Genomic DNA, 16,224 nt, shown 5'->3' on the forward strand with positions numbered 1-16,224 from the left:
ACAAACAAGCCAAGTTTAGGAACCCACTTTGTTGGTAATTTGGGCCCTCCCTGAACTAAATGTTCCAACTTGTAGAGGATTGCAGTTCTCTCAGGTATTGTAGAGAACCAAATCAGCCTGTAAGTGTATTACTTGGTTCATCCTCCTTGGAAAGAGACCCATCTAATTAGAATTGCCATGACAACTGTGTTTTAATGTGGTAAAATAGACTTACTGACCTGAGGTCAAGGTTGTTGGAGCAAAGGTACATGATGGTGACAAAAACCATCATTCATGATCTTAGAGTATTGGCTCCATTTCTCTCCTAGCTGCTTTTCTAATTTTTGCCCCTAATAAGCATTTATTAAGCACCTATTGTTGGAGAAGGAAATGGCAACCCACTCCAGTGTTCTTGCCTGGAGAATCCCAGGGACGGCGGAGCCTGGTGGGCTGCCATCTATGGGGTCACACAGAGTCGGACACGACTGAGGTGACTTAGCAGTAGCAAGCACCTATTGTATGGAGAGTTTATATAAGCCCATAAAATATCTACCATAAGGAGAAAGAAACAATGTAAAACCCTTTCACAGACATAGAATGAAATCCAAATACCTTACCATCACCTTCATAATAGGTCCTCTGCCAGCACATTTGACCTTCTCCCATCTACCCCTATGCCCTCCACTTTGTCCTCACCTGTTGACCTCTTCTCTGCTTCGGGCCTACCAGGCTTCTTACCTGCCATTTGAGCTTTTGCACTTACTCTTGCATCTGTCAAAGGGACTTTCCCCCCAGAGGTTTACTTGCTTGGCTCCATGTTACCATTTGGGTGTCAGTTTAAATTTATTTCCTCAGAAAGCCTTTCCTTGATCGCACTGAAGTTGCCCCCCACGTAAATAGCTATGCTCTTTAACATTATGATATTTTCTTTCTTAGTGCTTTCAGTTCTCTTCAATTACTCTATTAGCATTATTGTATTTTTTGTCTCTTATTAGAATGTAGACACGGTAAGAGAAACAACAGTATTTGTCGTGCTCCCTGCCATGTGTGTTAATATTTGTTGAATGAGTGAATGAAGAGGAGGGTGATTGAGTTTCATGGGGGTCAAGAAAGGCTCCATGGATTGGCACTTAATTGTTTTAGAAAAGGTGATAAGTATGATTGGGCAGAAATAGTGTCCAGAAAGCATTTTATGTGTGAGGAGTGATCCATATGAGTAAGTGCTGTGTGGAGGTCAAAAATCATTTGTTCGGTAAGAGCCTTTTTGAGTGTCCAGATCAACTGTGGTGAAGGGACCTCTTAGAGAGTGAGTGTGAAAGAGGCTGGATCAATGAAATTCAGAAATAAGGAAGTAGTTCAAATTTGACCTGTGAAACACAGGGACTCATTCCAGATGCACGAAAATAAACAGCAGACCTACAGTAGAAAAAGCAGAAAGCCTTACATGCTTAAGCAAATCTCTATTTGAAGAAACATGTCTAAAGTTGTACAGCCTCGGAGGAGAGGGGAGGTGGGGCGAGTGAGACTAGTGACCTAGAAAGTTTACAAAGAACCTTTAATTGCTCTTTCCTCCAGGATAAACTGAGTTTTAAAGTTCATTAAAAGCATGATTTTTCAAACATTTGACAGTGGATACCCATGAAATGAATTTATTTTTTAGCTTGGTTTGAATATTGATTCTCTTTCCTATAAAAGAAATAATTAAACAAGTACAGAAGTAGTAGATCTCAATGACAGTAATAAATAACATTTAAAACTGTGCCTGAGGCACAAGATTCTTTACTTTTCACAGTAACCCTGTGAGTTTATTATTATACTCATTTCACAAATGAGCAAAACTGAGGCTTGTGTGCATGCGTGCTCAGTTGCTTCAGTCATGTCCGACTCTTTGCAACCTCATGCACTGTAGCCCTCCAGGCTCCGGTGTTCATGGAATTCTCTAGGCAAGAACACTGGAGTGGGTTGCCATGCCATCCTCCAGGGGATCTTCCCGATCCAGGAATCCAACCCACATCCCCCGCGACTCCTGCATTGCAGGTGGATTCTTTACCTACTGAGCCACCTGGGAAGCCCAAAACTGAGGCTTAGAGAAATTTTAAACAACTTGCCCTAAGGTCATTATACTAAATGAATATTGGATTTCAAATCCTAGAGCCCATCAGTTCCAGATCAAGGACTCTTAACCTCCTCATTTTTCTGGCTCATTTACACTTTAAGCTAATTTTTTAAAAAGTTTTTATTTCATATTATGTATGTATCTCCATGCTTTTATTTGGAGTGCCGACTTTCCTACTAAAAATAAATTACTTCTTTTTAGCCTGCAGATACATACTGCTTGCCTACTATAGTCACGGTATTAAATAACATATTAACATTCATTGAAAAATCACCTAGCTAGTTATATATTGTATTACTTTAGAGAAAATTAAGTTCATTGAATTCATATTTTCTTCCTCAAAAATTCTCTTTGTACATATATAATAGTATATCTAGTATAAACATAAGAATTGAAAGCATAATTCGTATAGTTTGGGAATAGAGTTTTTTATGTTGATATCTAAAAAGTGAAAATAAGTTACTAGAGTGAGGAACTGCCTCATATCTTTTACCCATTTTCACCAATTGTTTATATTTTGCTCCATTTGCCTTACTATTCTGTGTATTTCTATTTGTGTATTATGATTATCTTTTAACACAGCCATCTGGGAGTAGGTTGGAGACGTGGACGTTACCCTAAATGCTTCTGAAGGCATTTCCTGAGAACATGGGCCTTCTCTTTCATAGCCACAGTGCAGTTATCAAGTCAGGAAGTGTATCACTGACACAGCACTATTATCTAATCCCCAGCCTGTATTCTAATTTTGTCAGTTGTTTCCCATAATATCCCTTTTAGCTATTTTTCACCCTGGTCCAGGATCCAGTCCAGGATCACATGTTGCCTTTAGTTGCCGTGTCTCTTTATTTTCCTTTAGTCTGGAATGGTTTCTCAGCCTGTCTTTATCTTCCTTGGCCTTGACAGCTTTGAAGAGTAGAGGCCAGATATTTTGTTCCTCAATTTGGGTCCATTTGGTACTTCCTCATGATTGGATTCAGATTATGACATTTGACTACAGACACGATAAGTGTCCTGAGTACATCATTCCGAGATGCACGTGATATCAGTTTGTCTCAGGATTGGTGGTGTTAGCTTTGATCACTTGGTTAAGGCAATGTCTACAAGATTTCTTTACTGTAATGTTACAAATTTTCTCTCTATGACTAGTAGGAAATTTATAGAGACCAGTGTTAAGACTTGGTAAGTGTCTTCATCAGACTTTAACCCATTAGTTTTAACATCCATTGAAGACTGATGATTTTTCTAGCTTCGTATTTCCTTTTACATTTATTAGTTGGCCTTCTACTGAAAAGATGAGTTTTTCTTATCTATTTATTTATCCATTTATCTATCAGTATATTAGTCACCTAGAGCCAGACATCCTGGAATGTGAAGTCAAGTGGGCCTTAGAAAGCATCACTATGAACAAAGCTAGTGGAGGTGATGGAATTCCAGTTGAGCTATTTCAAATCCTCAAAGGTGATGCTGTGAAAGTGCTGCACTCGATATGCCAGCAAATTTGGAAAACTCAGCAGTGGCCGCAGGACTGGAAAATGTCAGTGTTCGTTCCAATCCCAAAGAAAGGCAATGCCAAAGAATGCTCAAACTACTGCACAATTGCACTCATCTCACAAGCTAGTAAAGTAATGCTCAAAATTCTCCAAGCCAGGCTTCAGCAATACGTGAACCGTGAACTTCCAGATGTTCAAGTTGGTTTTAGAAAAGGCAGAGGAAGCAGAGTTCCAATTGCCAATATCCGCTGGATCATCGAAAAAGCAAGAGAGTTCCAGAAAAACATCTATTTCTGCTTTATTGACTATGCCAACGCCTTTGATTGTGTGGATCACAATAAACTGTGGAAAATTCTGAAAAAGGTGGGAATACCACACCATCTGACCTGTCTCTTGAGAAAGCTGTATGCAGGTCAGGAAGCAACAGTTAGAACTGGACATGGAACAACAGACTGGTTCCAAATAGGAAAAGGAGTACGTCAAGGCTGTATATTGTCACCCTGCTTATTTAACTTATATGCAGAGTACATCATGAGAAACGCTGGGCTGGAAGAAACACAAGCTGGAATCAAGATTGCTGGGAGAAATATCAATAACCTCAGATATGCGGATGACACCACCCTTATGGCAGAAAGTGAAGAAGAACTAAAGAGCCTCTTGATGAGGGTGAAAGAGGAGAGTGAAAAAGTTGGCTTAAAGCTCAACATTCAGAAAACTAAGATCATGGCATCTGGTCCCATCACTTCTTGGGAAATAGCTGGGGAAACAGTGGAAACAGTGTCAGACTTTATTTTTTTGGGCTCCAGAATCACTGCTGATGGTGATTGCAGCCATGAAATTAAAAGACGCTTACTCCTTGGAAGGCAGGTTATGGCCAACCTGGATAGCATATTTAAAAGCAGAGACATTACTTTGCCAACAAAAGTCTGTCTAGTCAAGGCTATGGTTTTTCCAGTGGTCATGTATGGATGTGAGAGTTGGACGGTGAAGAAAGCTGAGTGCCGAAGAATTGATGCTTTTGAACTGTGGTGTTGGAGAAGACTCTTGAGAGTCCCTTGGACTACAAGGAGATCCAATCAATCCATCCTAAAAGAGATCAGTCCTGGGTGTTCATTGGAAGGACTGATGTTGAAGCTGAAACTCCAATACTTTGGCCACCTCATGCGAAGGGTTGACTCATTGGAAAAGACCCTAATGCTGGGTAGGATTGGGGGCGGGAGGAGAAGGGGACGACAGAGGATGAGATGGTTGGATGGCATCACCGACTCGATGGACATGGGTTTGGGTGGACTCCGGGAGTTGATGTTGGACAGAGAAGCCTGGCGTGCTGCAATTCATGAGGTCGCAGAGAGTCGGACACGACTGAGTGACTGAACTGAACTGAACTGAACTGAACTGATAGGACTTAGCGATTCTGTTTTATTGGGTGGAATATGCACCGCTATTATTATCTTGTTGCATAAGGAAAGATAAATTCATGTCATTGTATTTGCTTTAAAAAACAATTGTATTTGGAGTTCTGTATTAGATTTCTACAGCTACTATAACAAATTGCCGCCACTGTAGGAGCTTAAAACAACATAAATGTATTATATTATAGTTCTGTAGGTCTCAAGTCCAGTACAGTTGTCACTGGGCTAAAATCAAGGTGTTGGCAGGCTGTATTCCTTTTTGAAGGCTCTAGTGGAGAACCTATTCCCTGGCTCCCTTGGATTGTTGGTGGTATCCAGTGCCTTGCAGTCATAGAACTGACATCCTTGTCCTTGCTGGAGGTCAGCCGAGGGCCTCTCCCAGCTTTTCGAGGCCGCCTGCATCACTGGCTCCTGACCTTCTTCCTCCGTCTTCAAAAACAGCAGATCCAGTCCTTCTCACACTTCACATCTTTTCTGTCTCTTCATCTGTTGTCACATCTCTCTTACCTACTCTTTTGTTGCCTCTTCCACTTTTAAGGACTCCTGTGATCAGATTGGGCCCACTCAGGCAATCCAGGATAGCTGTATCGAAGTCCTTAACCTTTATTGCATTGCAGGGTCTCTTTTGCCATGTAAGGTAACGTGTTTGCAGGTTCTGGCAGTTAAGGCTTGGACATCTTTATGGAGCCATAATTCTGCCCACCGCAAATGCTTATTCTTGTTCAAGGCTTATGCTGGAGACTTCTGTTTAATCAGACAAAACATCAGGCAGAGGCTTGCAAGCAAATAAACTGTTCAGTGAGAGACTGAACAAAATCTAAGCTTTTGTTAACTGAACTTTTAGTTAAAAGTATAGGCTTGTGGGCTACCCCGGTGGCTCAGCAATAAAGAATCCGCCTGCAATGCAGGAGATGCAGGATCCCTGGAGGAGGGCACGGTAACTCACTCCAGTATTCTTACTTGGGAAATCCCATGGACAGAGGAGCCTGGCGGGCTACAGTCCATAGTGTCGCAAAGAGTCAGACACAACTGAAGCAACTGAGCATGCACACATGCACAATAGACTTGTAGTTAGTAATAGTCAAAAATGGGAGCTGAGAAGAATGTGTAGTAGCAACAGGGCCTCAACCACAGTGCTTGAAAGGTTGGACAGACCATTGAGGAGCCAAGCGAGCAAATGACACTTCGTGTCCAAGTGACCCTATTGCAAAATAAAGCCATGATGATGCTGGCCGCAGGGACTTCAAGTGCACCAGGCTGGTGAGCAGAATCAATTGGACAGTTGTGGCTCAGGGTTTCTGTTTCCTGGATTTAGGACCTGCCCTCTTTACAGCACCTAGACCATCTGCTTATAAATAATGTGCCTTCATCAACTAGTCTCTATTTCATAATTTGGTGCCAGGAAAGTTTGGGCATTAAGATTAGATCTTCCAGGCATTATAGGACTTCTTATAAAGCTTTCCTTAATAAGATACTCCCAGCTTTTTGAATCCAAATATCTACCTGTCAGTCTGTACCACTGCATCAGCCCAGAGTAGAATGATGGAACCAAAAGAGATCTGAGAATGAGTTAGCCTCATCCTTGTGCATATAAGGAAACTGGACAGTGGAAGAGTTAAGTGATTGCTAAGGCCTCCCTACCAGATGGTCTGTGGTAGGAGGCAGGGTGTTGAGCGGTGGTGAAATTGTGTGGCTTCAGGAATTAAATGGCCCAGCTCAATCCAGTGTCTGTGATTTACTGGATGAGTTAATTGAGTCAGTTACTTAATGTGCCAAGCCTTACTGTTTATCTGTAAAATATATCAACCTTATAGGGCTTTTGTAAGGAGTAAATAAACGTAATAAATGAGAGTTCTCAATACAATGCCTGGCTCACAGAAAGTGTTCAATATGTGTTAGGCATTATGACTGCTCTTCTCAACAGTGGTAGGAATCAGATCAATGATATGGAGTCCCAAAGTCCTTGGGAATTTTAGGTTCCCAACCCAAGAACCAAATGATGAACTAGTCTGCACACCCTTCAGGGGCTCCATCCATTGGGTCCCTGCCTTTTTCCTTTTCACCCTCATCTGTCCAAGTTCAGTACCTTCTCTTCTTTGTATTCACTTCTTTTTATACCCTGGTTCCCGTTACCCTCACAGGTAATAAATGACAATTGCAGCTTTCCAGTGGCACCAAAGAACCAAGTACACAGGGTGAAATGTCACAGCTGTGTCCTACTGCAGCTCCCCTTGGTATGTGGGTTGTTCTGTGGCATCATCTCCTCAGCCCCAGGGGGAAATTGGAATAGAAACCCCTCTCCACTTGGATTTCTGTCAGGTGATCTGGAACTTCTGAGCTCTCACCACCTCTACCCTGCTTCTCCCCCACCCACTGCCTCCACTCATTTCTTTTTCTCTGTCTGTCTGTCTGTCTCTCCACACAGACACACGGAGGTCCAAGGCTGGTCTCTCAGACACCCAGGCAGACCTGGTTTTCTCTGATTCTCTCCCTCTTCTGCTTCTGTCTCTCTTCCTTCCCTTCTGGCAGATGTGCTCTAGCCGTCTTCTTCCCTGGACTGGGGGCTTGTCTGACCTGGGCGGGACCACCCACTTCCTTAGGACAGTCAATGAGCCTCAAGTCTCCACCTCAGTGAAAGGAGGGGAAATACAGATTTACTGGGAAGTGCAAAGTAGGTCGATTTTGTGTTTTCACAGTGTTGTCCCTGCTAGCTCATTTGGGGTTTTTGTAGTTATTGCTGTTGCTTTAGTCACATGGATGGTTTGACATCTTACAGACTGGTCTGCAGCTTGCTTTTTTTTCCTTTAACAACACATCGTGGCTAATGTTCTCATGGCGGCGCGGTACTGCGTCAGAAGAGTTCACTCTAATGTATTCAACTCTGCAATTGACAGATACTTCGGTTGTTTGAAATTTGTGGTTTATGTCTGTGATTCGGTCCTACCCATTTGAACCTGTTATTTCTTCTCTAGGAGTTGGCCTCAGTAACCCCCTCCGCCACCCCACTCCCTGATATTGAGGAGGCCCCCGTCTCTCAGAACATGCCCACGGTGTGTGTTGAGTCTGAAGGACAGTCGGTGTGTTTGCTGTTCAGGCAGTGAGCTTGGCTACAGCTTAGTAGTTTGGGGATGTGATGTGAGTGAGCGCAAGGGCTCCCCTGGTTCTGAAATGACCTTGACCCCATTCAGTGAGAAAATACTCAGAAGAGACAGTTGTGCCGAGTTTGTCATTACCAATACTGAGAAGCAGTCTCGGTCTGACTGGGAAAGAGAGGTGCTGCTGGGAACCCAGCCCCTTCCCAAGGGGCTGGAAGCTCTGTGATGGACCACTGAGCCCTGCATGCTCAGAACTTGCCAGGTAGCCCCGAAGCTGTGGATCCCTCCCTGCCTTTCTCCTTCAAGACTATAAATATCCACATAGATTTCTATGGGATATTATTCTTAGAGAGTACTTAGGACTCCTGAGAATTAAATCATATCCTAAACAAAATTCTTACATTGAGCAGTCCATTCAGCATCTTCTGTGTGACTCTGGATGACACTGATGCCACGCACGCAATAGTGACACATTCACTACTGCAGGGTCAGGATTCAATAGCTATGGTTCAACCACGCAGATTGTTAAGTAAGTCATTTTGACAGTCCCCTGTATGCTCTTAATATTGCTCTGTTAGTAAATTTTGAGTGTTTGATTTTAAAGATTTAAGAGAACAGTAGTAATAAAGACTGAAGCAATCAAGAAAGTGAGTTGCAAAGAAGTTAATAATAGGCCAACTTCAATTATATTTGACCAATTAAATTGGCATCATCCTTGTCTACCTTTTCCAGAACTGTTTTCCTTCCTGACACAACCTTTCTCCTTCTGTTGCATCTTGTGCCACTGGGTTAAAGAAAGCAAACACATCTCCTTCTGGGGTTATCACGTTTACCCCAGACAGATTTCCCCGAGCTGCCTGGACCAGTGGGCTCTCCCAGGCTGCCTGCTGCTCCTCCTCAGGCCTGCCTGGCAGCCTTTGTCTGGGAGCATGTAGACCTGTGTTTATTGTCGTGGCTGATTTGAATCATCTATTGCAGAGAATTGGATAAAAATAGTATTTAAACCGTCAGAGGTATTTTTAAAGCAAAAGATGCAGGTAAATAAGATATTCAGAAACAGGCTCCAGTTTTGCACAGAAGAGTGTTAACAGAACTGAACTCCTACTTCCTTCATTAGTAAGTAAACAGTTTATTTAGTAAGATAAAATGTGTTTTTAAATGACAGGAATCTACTCAATACTTGTTATTTTTGTTAAAGTTCTGACTATGCCGACATCCTCCTCGGTCCCTCACCTCTTCAAGTTCCCAAGAAAGGACTTTCCCAAGAGAAAGGACTTTCTCGTTATCTTTTTCTCAGTTTCCTCTCCTTAGTATCTCCAGAAAATGGGTCCTCCAGCTTTCCGGGTGTGTTTTGGAGTACAGGGCCTGGAGGGCTGGGAGTCCCTTAGAAGGGAGCAGTGTTCCCATCCAACATCCGTGCCATGTTTTAGTAGGATGATAGCATCCTGCATTCACATTTGTAGGCATGTCCTGGGGCAGTAGCTGGCACCGGGGCCTGGCACCTCCACGGCAGCAGCACAGTGTGGAGCAGAGGTGGGGCTGCTGAGCATCACCTGCCAGCGGCGCCCCCTTCCCTTCACTGCCTTGCATCAGTCACACACGCTGTCCCGTTGGGCAGCCAGGGGTGTGTGGCAGGGAAGAGGGGCTGGGAGAAGGGCAGGAAGATCAGTGGGCAGCTAGAATGACACGGATGATTTGGCTCTTAAAGGGGTAATAGAGCCAGAATGAACGTTGCCAAAATTGGAAGACTGGCAGTTTCACCTGTTAGGTAAGAGGGTCTTTTATCTCCTAAGGATAAAGGACTCCTCCTTCTGTATGTTTGACATGTGATTCTTCTACTGGTGCTAGGGCGGTTGAGACCCTATCCTATTCATTCACATCAGAACCAGCTACAGGATTTGCTTTTTCAAATCACACATTTTTCTAAGGTTCTAAAATGCTTCTCTACAACAGGGATGTGTGTGTTAGCATGTGTTAGTAATTTAGTCATGTCCAACTCTTTACGACCCCATGGACTGTAGCCCCCCCAGGCTCCTTTGTCCATGGGATTTCCCAGGCAAGAATACTGGAGTGGGTTGCCATTTCCTTCTCCAGGGGATCTTCCCAATGCAGGGATTGAACCAGGCTCTCCTGAGTTGCAAGCAGATTCTTTACCATCTGAGCCACCGGGGAAGCCCAGAACAGGGATGGGTAGAGATTTCTCCTCTCCCCAGAAGAATCTCTGGAGGGTATCACATCACTTGGGTATAGTGGGGCACATGAAGGTGGACAGTCACTGCCTAGTGGCTTGTCTGTGGGTGGCTCGTGTCAAATATGCTAGAGATAATGTTCAAGAACAGACGAACTTCCAATATTAACCAGAATCGTATGCAACTATTGGGCAACTTTTGTTAAACATCAGTGATGATACATATATCCTGAGGACAGGGAATAGTGACTGCCTGATGTTTGGAGATTGTGGCACCTTACTTTTGTATCTAAATGGCTTGGATATTGGGCACATGTTTTTAATTTTAAAAAAAAAAACCACTTTAACTTTACACAAGCCCTTTTGTTATAAGTACAGGTATCATGAGAGCCAGACCTGAGAATTGCTGTTGCCTGTAAACTGAATGTGGATTTTCAATGTCTGCATGCGAATTCAGCCCAAACTTTACTCAGCTTGCTAAAATTTGGGGTGCTTCGTGCTCTGGCCAGTGGTACTTGGAGTGGCTGCCCCTCTTGCAATGGCAGAAGGATGCCTGAATAATGCTTGAGGCCTCTGCTGACAACCCTGAGCTCTCACAAAACTTTGAAGGTTTGGCCCACATACCATCAAGAAGCCAACATCCCGATCCTAAGTACAGGCCTAGCCTAAGGTTAACAGTAAGACCAACATTTTGTTGCTTCATTTTCCTATTAAGCTCCAGATCGCTGATTGAAGCAGAATTCCAATGTATTGACACACTACCACATTGTTAACGCGACAGGGAGGATTTGATTATGGGAGAACAAGTCCAAAAACGGTAAACTGGCAAAAAAAAAAAGAGAGAGAAAGAAAAAAAGACTCTGGGGCCTTGCTTCTCAAGGCAGCTTTTGTGGTTGCATTCCTTTATTTGATGTGGTTCCCTCCTTCTCCTGTGCCAAACGGTGCAATATGGGAAAAATGATGAAGCTGCAAAAAGGGCGGGATGGCAGGGGGCAGGGGAGATAGGGAGTGAACCGTTTAGTAACAGGAGAAAGAAAACAGAGCTTAGGGATCAAAGACAGAAATACCTGTCTCTCCAAGGAGGAAGCAGAAAGAAACACAGGAGTCCTTTCCCTGTGCTCAGGGAAAGGCTGAGACGCTGTCAGCTGGCGCCTTTCAGGCCAACCCGGGCGGGCACAGTAGACAGGGTGGCCAAGAGCTGCCTGCAGGTGAGAAGAATCAGCTTGAGAAAGTCAAGGCTGAGCATGCTGTGCTTGCGTTACCAAGAACTTCGGGGTTAACCTGGGAGGGCCCCGGGGAAGAGGGGTGGGGACCAGAGGTTGCCTCCCATCAGCAGATTATGGGAATCAACACGTTTTAACCCCAGCCACCCTCAGAGGCCAATCCTCGGACAGCATTGGAATCTAGATGAGGAAAAAGCTTCCGTGCAGAATCAGAATTTTATTTATTTACAATTTTCAGGCTGGGCAGCTTTTCTGTTGCATGGTTTGTGACTTCCCAAAGTGACATTTTCTGAGTTTTAAAATTATCTCTCTTTGCACTGTGAAAAGAGCATCTATGATTCATCTTAATATTTCTGAGGATCAGTCACCAACGAACAGCTAGTATTTCGGGTGGGAGGAAGGCTTTTGTAGGCAGCTTTTTCACCTAGCTATAGAAGTAAAAGCACCAGAATATGCCTCAAGCGTCATTTGAGATCATATAAATAGCTCTCTCTTGCAGTTCTAATCCAGTATCATTATGAGAACTCCCACAGTCCACGAGTTGCCTAATGTTCACCTCACCCTTGCCTGAAAAAGGCTAATGCTTGTGGTTTACCTGCTGATCGAATATAGCTTCTAGAGGTTTGACCAAAGGATCTGCTTTTCATTTTGGCTGATCTAATCTAGGTCTTTTGGCCTGTATTTCTTCCTGGATATTTTCCTCAGCTTCAGCATCTGTAGAACTGTCAAGTGATCCTTTAATCCTAGTTTAGGAGTCAGCAAACTACAGCGGCCCTGGCCATATCTGGCCTGCAGCCTGTTTTGTATGGCCTGGGAGCTCCAAATGATTTGTACATTTTTTAAATGATTAGAAAAACATTTAAAGAATAGTATTTTGTGACTTGTAAAAATTATGTGAAATTCACATTTCAGCATCCATAAATAAAATTTTATGGGAACACAGCCGCACACACTTATTTACATATTTCGTCTGACTCTCTTCCTGCTACAGCATCAGACTTGAGTAGTTCCGACAGAAATCTTAGGGCTGCAAGGCCAATGATATTTACTACCTGTCCCATTGCTGAGAAAGTTTGCCAATCTCTGTCCTCAACCCTCAAAACCTTCTTTTTCACAGTGACTGTTTCAGAAAAGATAGATACATTTACAAACTTCTCATATCCATTTTAGAAATTAAACTCTCATCTTTATTTATTCTTTCAACCTTAATGCCACAAATATTTATTGAGTGCATACAATGGACGTGGCCTTATTCTTATTTCTGTTGTCTTAGCAGTAAACAAAACAAATAATCCCCATTCTGGAGGAGTTTACATTCTGGTGGAGGGTAATGGGGGAAGATGGTAAACAAATACAATATGCCAAGTGTTTGATGGAGCTCTGTGCCGTAAACAAAGTAAAACAAAGAAGAGGGGTTACTGGAAAAGGAGGTGGATTGTTTTAAATAGGTTGTTGAGGAAGCTTTACTGAGAAGGCGGTGTTTGAGTAAGACCTGAAACAGGTGAGGAAGCCCCGCACACAGTTGGGAAGAGAGCTGCGAGGCAGAGGGGACAGTGGAAGAACTGAGCCAAGTGTGCTGAGGTGGAACAACCCTTGCATATCCATGGAGGCAAGAATCCAGACGAGAAGCTATGCTAGATAGGACTCAGTCTAAGGAGCCGATCAGTTAGAGCTGGCATGGGCTGAAATGGGAGAGCAGGAGCAGTAGGTTTTGCAGGCAGAGTTTGCTGATGAGCAGGTTAAGTTTGAGGTACATTTTATACACCCAAGTAAGGGTGATGAGTAGGCAGTTGGCTCTATGAGTCCTGAGTTCAGTGAAGGTCTGGCAAGGGTATAAATTTAGAAATTGTGGGTATAAAAGAGCTATGTTAAGCAGTGAAGCTGGCTGAGATTCAGGCTCAAACCCCAGACTCTTCCTTCTCTTCAGGACATCTCTCACTCTAAAACTACACAGAACTTCTTTTTTAACGTTGAATTTTCTTTCCCATTCAGTTCACCATTGGCATGCCTCAGGATGGACATCAGAGCTTCTTATCTCCTCTCTGGGCAGATGCCCTTTGATCAGTAGGTATCCCAGGCAGCCTGAAGAATGAAATAGGCTTTTATCATTGGGGCAAAAAACTGCTTGGTGTGGTCCAGGCCCCACAGCCTGCTGTCTGTAGAGTTCCTAGCCTTTGATCACGTGCCTTACCTTGTTGTGTAGAATCTGTTTCTTCCTTCCTTCCAGCTGCAGTCTTGATTTGACAACTCTTGCTTTGCCTTTTGGATACCTGCATGTGACTGGGCTTCATTTTGCCCATGTACACACTTAGCTGTAATTACCTTTTTCTAGTTGTTTCCATAAATGTCTGCTCTCCCATTCTAGACTTTGAGTCCTTAAGAGCACATCTATGGTTTCTTCTTCTCCTCTTGTCCACACTGCCTTTCAAATAGTCAGTGACCTCATGCCTTGGGGATGGAAGGCAAATTTGCTTTTGCCACATGCCTTCCCATCCTCATCCCTGTTGTGCGTCCTCAGGAGGTACAGGGCAGGGTGTGAGGTGTGAGGACCACCTGCACCTGATCCAGCTTAATCAATCACCTTCTCTGTGGGTGGGCCTTGGGTGTCTGAGTTATTAACAGGCTCCTTACATCATTCTTATGCAGTCATGAAAAGAGTGCAGAGGAAAGATTCCAAACCCACTTTGACTATTGCCAGCCTTAAACCTTGGACAAATTATCCATTTCGAGCCTCTGTATTATCATCTCTACATGAGTTAACACTTGTTACCTACTATGTAGTGCTCACTCAGTCATGTCTGACTCTTTCGCAGTCCCATGGACTGTAGCCCACCAGGCTCCTCTGTTCATGGAATTTTCCGAACATGAATACTGGAGCAGGTTGCCATTTCCTACTCCAGGGGATCTTCCCGACCCAGGGATTGAATCTGCGTCTTTTATGTCTCCTACATTGGCAGGCGGGTTCTTTACCACTAGCACCACCTGGGAAGCCCCACCTACTACGTAAGGCTGTTGTAAAAACCCAAATGAGGAGCACTTTGGAAACAAATTATAAAGTGCTGTGTGCTAGTAGCCTGGCTAACTGCATCTTCTGGTATCCTTTCAATCTTGGTGTATGAAAGCCAGGCTTCAGCTCCCTACAGGTTAGCTCTTGGAGCACAGAGACCAGTGCTGCGTGTTTGAAGTCACTGATGCTGTTTATAGGCCTGTAGCATGTGTGCTTAGTTGCTCAGTCATGTCCAACTCTTTGCTCCCCTTTGGGCTGTAGCCCACCAGGCTCCTCCGACCATGGGGATTCTCCAGGCAAGAATACTGGAGTGGGTTGCCATTTCCTCTTCCAGGGGATCTTCCCAACCCAGGGGTCCAACCTGGGTCTTCTGCATTGCAGGTGGATGCTTTACCATCTGAACCACCAGGGCAGCCCATTCATAGGCCTGAACCTTCAGTGAATACCAACAAACAGGAATCAAGTGGATACATTTCTCTACCCTGGTCAGACAGATGGTAGTTTTTTTCTCTTCTTTTGTCCATAATTAAAACCTGTGTACAATGAGGAGGAGGGAGTTATAAAAATGCTTGTGGGTTTAGTCTAGGATAACTATTATATGCATTGATTTTTTTTCCCCAGCTTTATTGAAGTATAATTGACAAATTAAAATGTAAGATATTTACAGTGTACAATGTAATGATTTGATATATTTGATATGTATTGATTTTTCTCAGTAAGTTTCAAAAGTAATTCATAGGAAGAACAACCTCTACCTGTGCAGTAGCAAAGCAGTAAAGTCATTTCATTGGAATCTCAAAGTTGTAAATAACAAATTCACTCATTCCTAATGACTAGTGTTTGAGAAATTGTGATGGAATCATACCGCAGGTAACAGGCCAGGGATCAAGATACAATAAGAGGGAAAAAGCTTTTCCTTCCCTTTGCCTGTTCATGTCTTGCGTGGCCAGGCATCATTATAAGTAGTTCATACCAGATCTTAATAGAACATCTGCTAAGTTCATTGTTGTTTTCCAGGGCTTACTTTAAATGCTTTTCCACATGCTAACAAAATCCTGATGGTGGACATCTGTTAAGATTGTCCCTTAGAGGCTTTTCTGAGATGTTAACAAACTTAAACACATTTCTGAACAAAAACTTGGTTAGTGTTCATGTCATTAGACAGACTCTGTTTGCAATTAAAATATTCTCATCTTTTGTATTTCTTGAAGTATAAAGTTTCCTTGCTTGCATTTCCCCTCCTCTCTCCTGGAAAGTGCCCATCAAGTCTTCTGGCCCTCAGAGTTTCTAACTGTTCATTTGCCTAGGATGAAAACGTCCCTAACTGCTTCAACTTCAGGTACCTACATAAGTCTAATGAGTGTTCCTGGCACTGGCTCAGGGCTCAGTCAGCCCAGGCATCTGCCTGAAGACACCCAGGCTGGAAGGAGCCTGATAGACCTGGCACACATGGAACCGGATGTCAGGCCTGCAGATCAGGATTCAGTAGTCACAGAAGTGATCAGTGAAGACCTGAGAGTGGTAGACTGAGGTCAGAGAGACCTAGATTTAGATGCTGAAATGGCCACCCTCTCCAGTATTCTTGCCTAGAAAATTTCATGGACAGAGGAGAGGAGCCTGGCGACTACAGTCCGTGGAGTCCCAAGGAGTCAGACAAAACTGAAGCAACTTAGCACGCACACACTGCCATTTTACCACCTGTGTGACTTGAAGG

At 43.6% G+C, this 16,224-nt stretch overlaps 1 protein-coding gene across 1 annotated transcript in view; it reads left to right on the forward strand.

The window, feature by feature from the left end:
• Nucleotides 1-16,224, forward strand: part of BABAM2 (BRISC and BRCA1 A complex member 2) — a 408,503-nt gene that overhangs the window by 279,651 nt on the left and 112,628 nt on the right. The window lies entirely within an intron of this gene.

The sequence above is a fragment of the Giraffa tippelskirchi genome, chromosome 4, assembly GCF_054371585.1.
Source record: "Giraffa tippelskirchi isolate mGirTip1 chromosome 4, T2T-mGirTip1v1.2.pri, whole genome shotgun sequence".
Classification (NCBI taxonomy): Eukaryota; Metazoa; Chordata; class Mammalia; order Artiodactyla; family Giraffidae; genus Giraffa; species Giraffa tippelskirchi.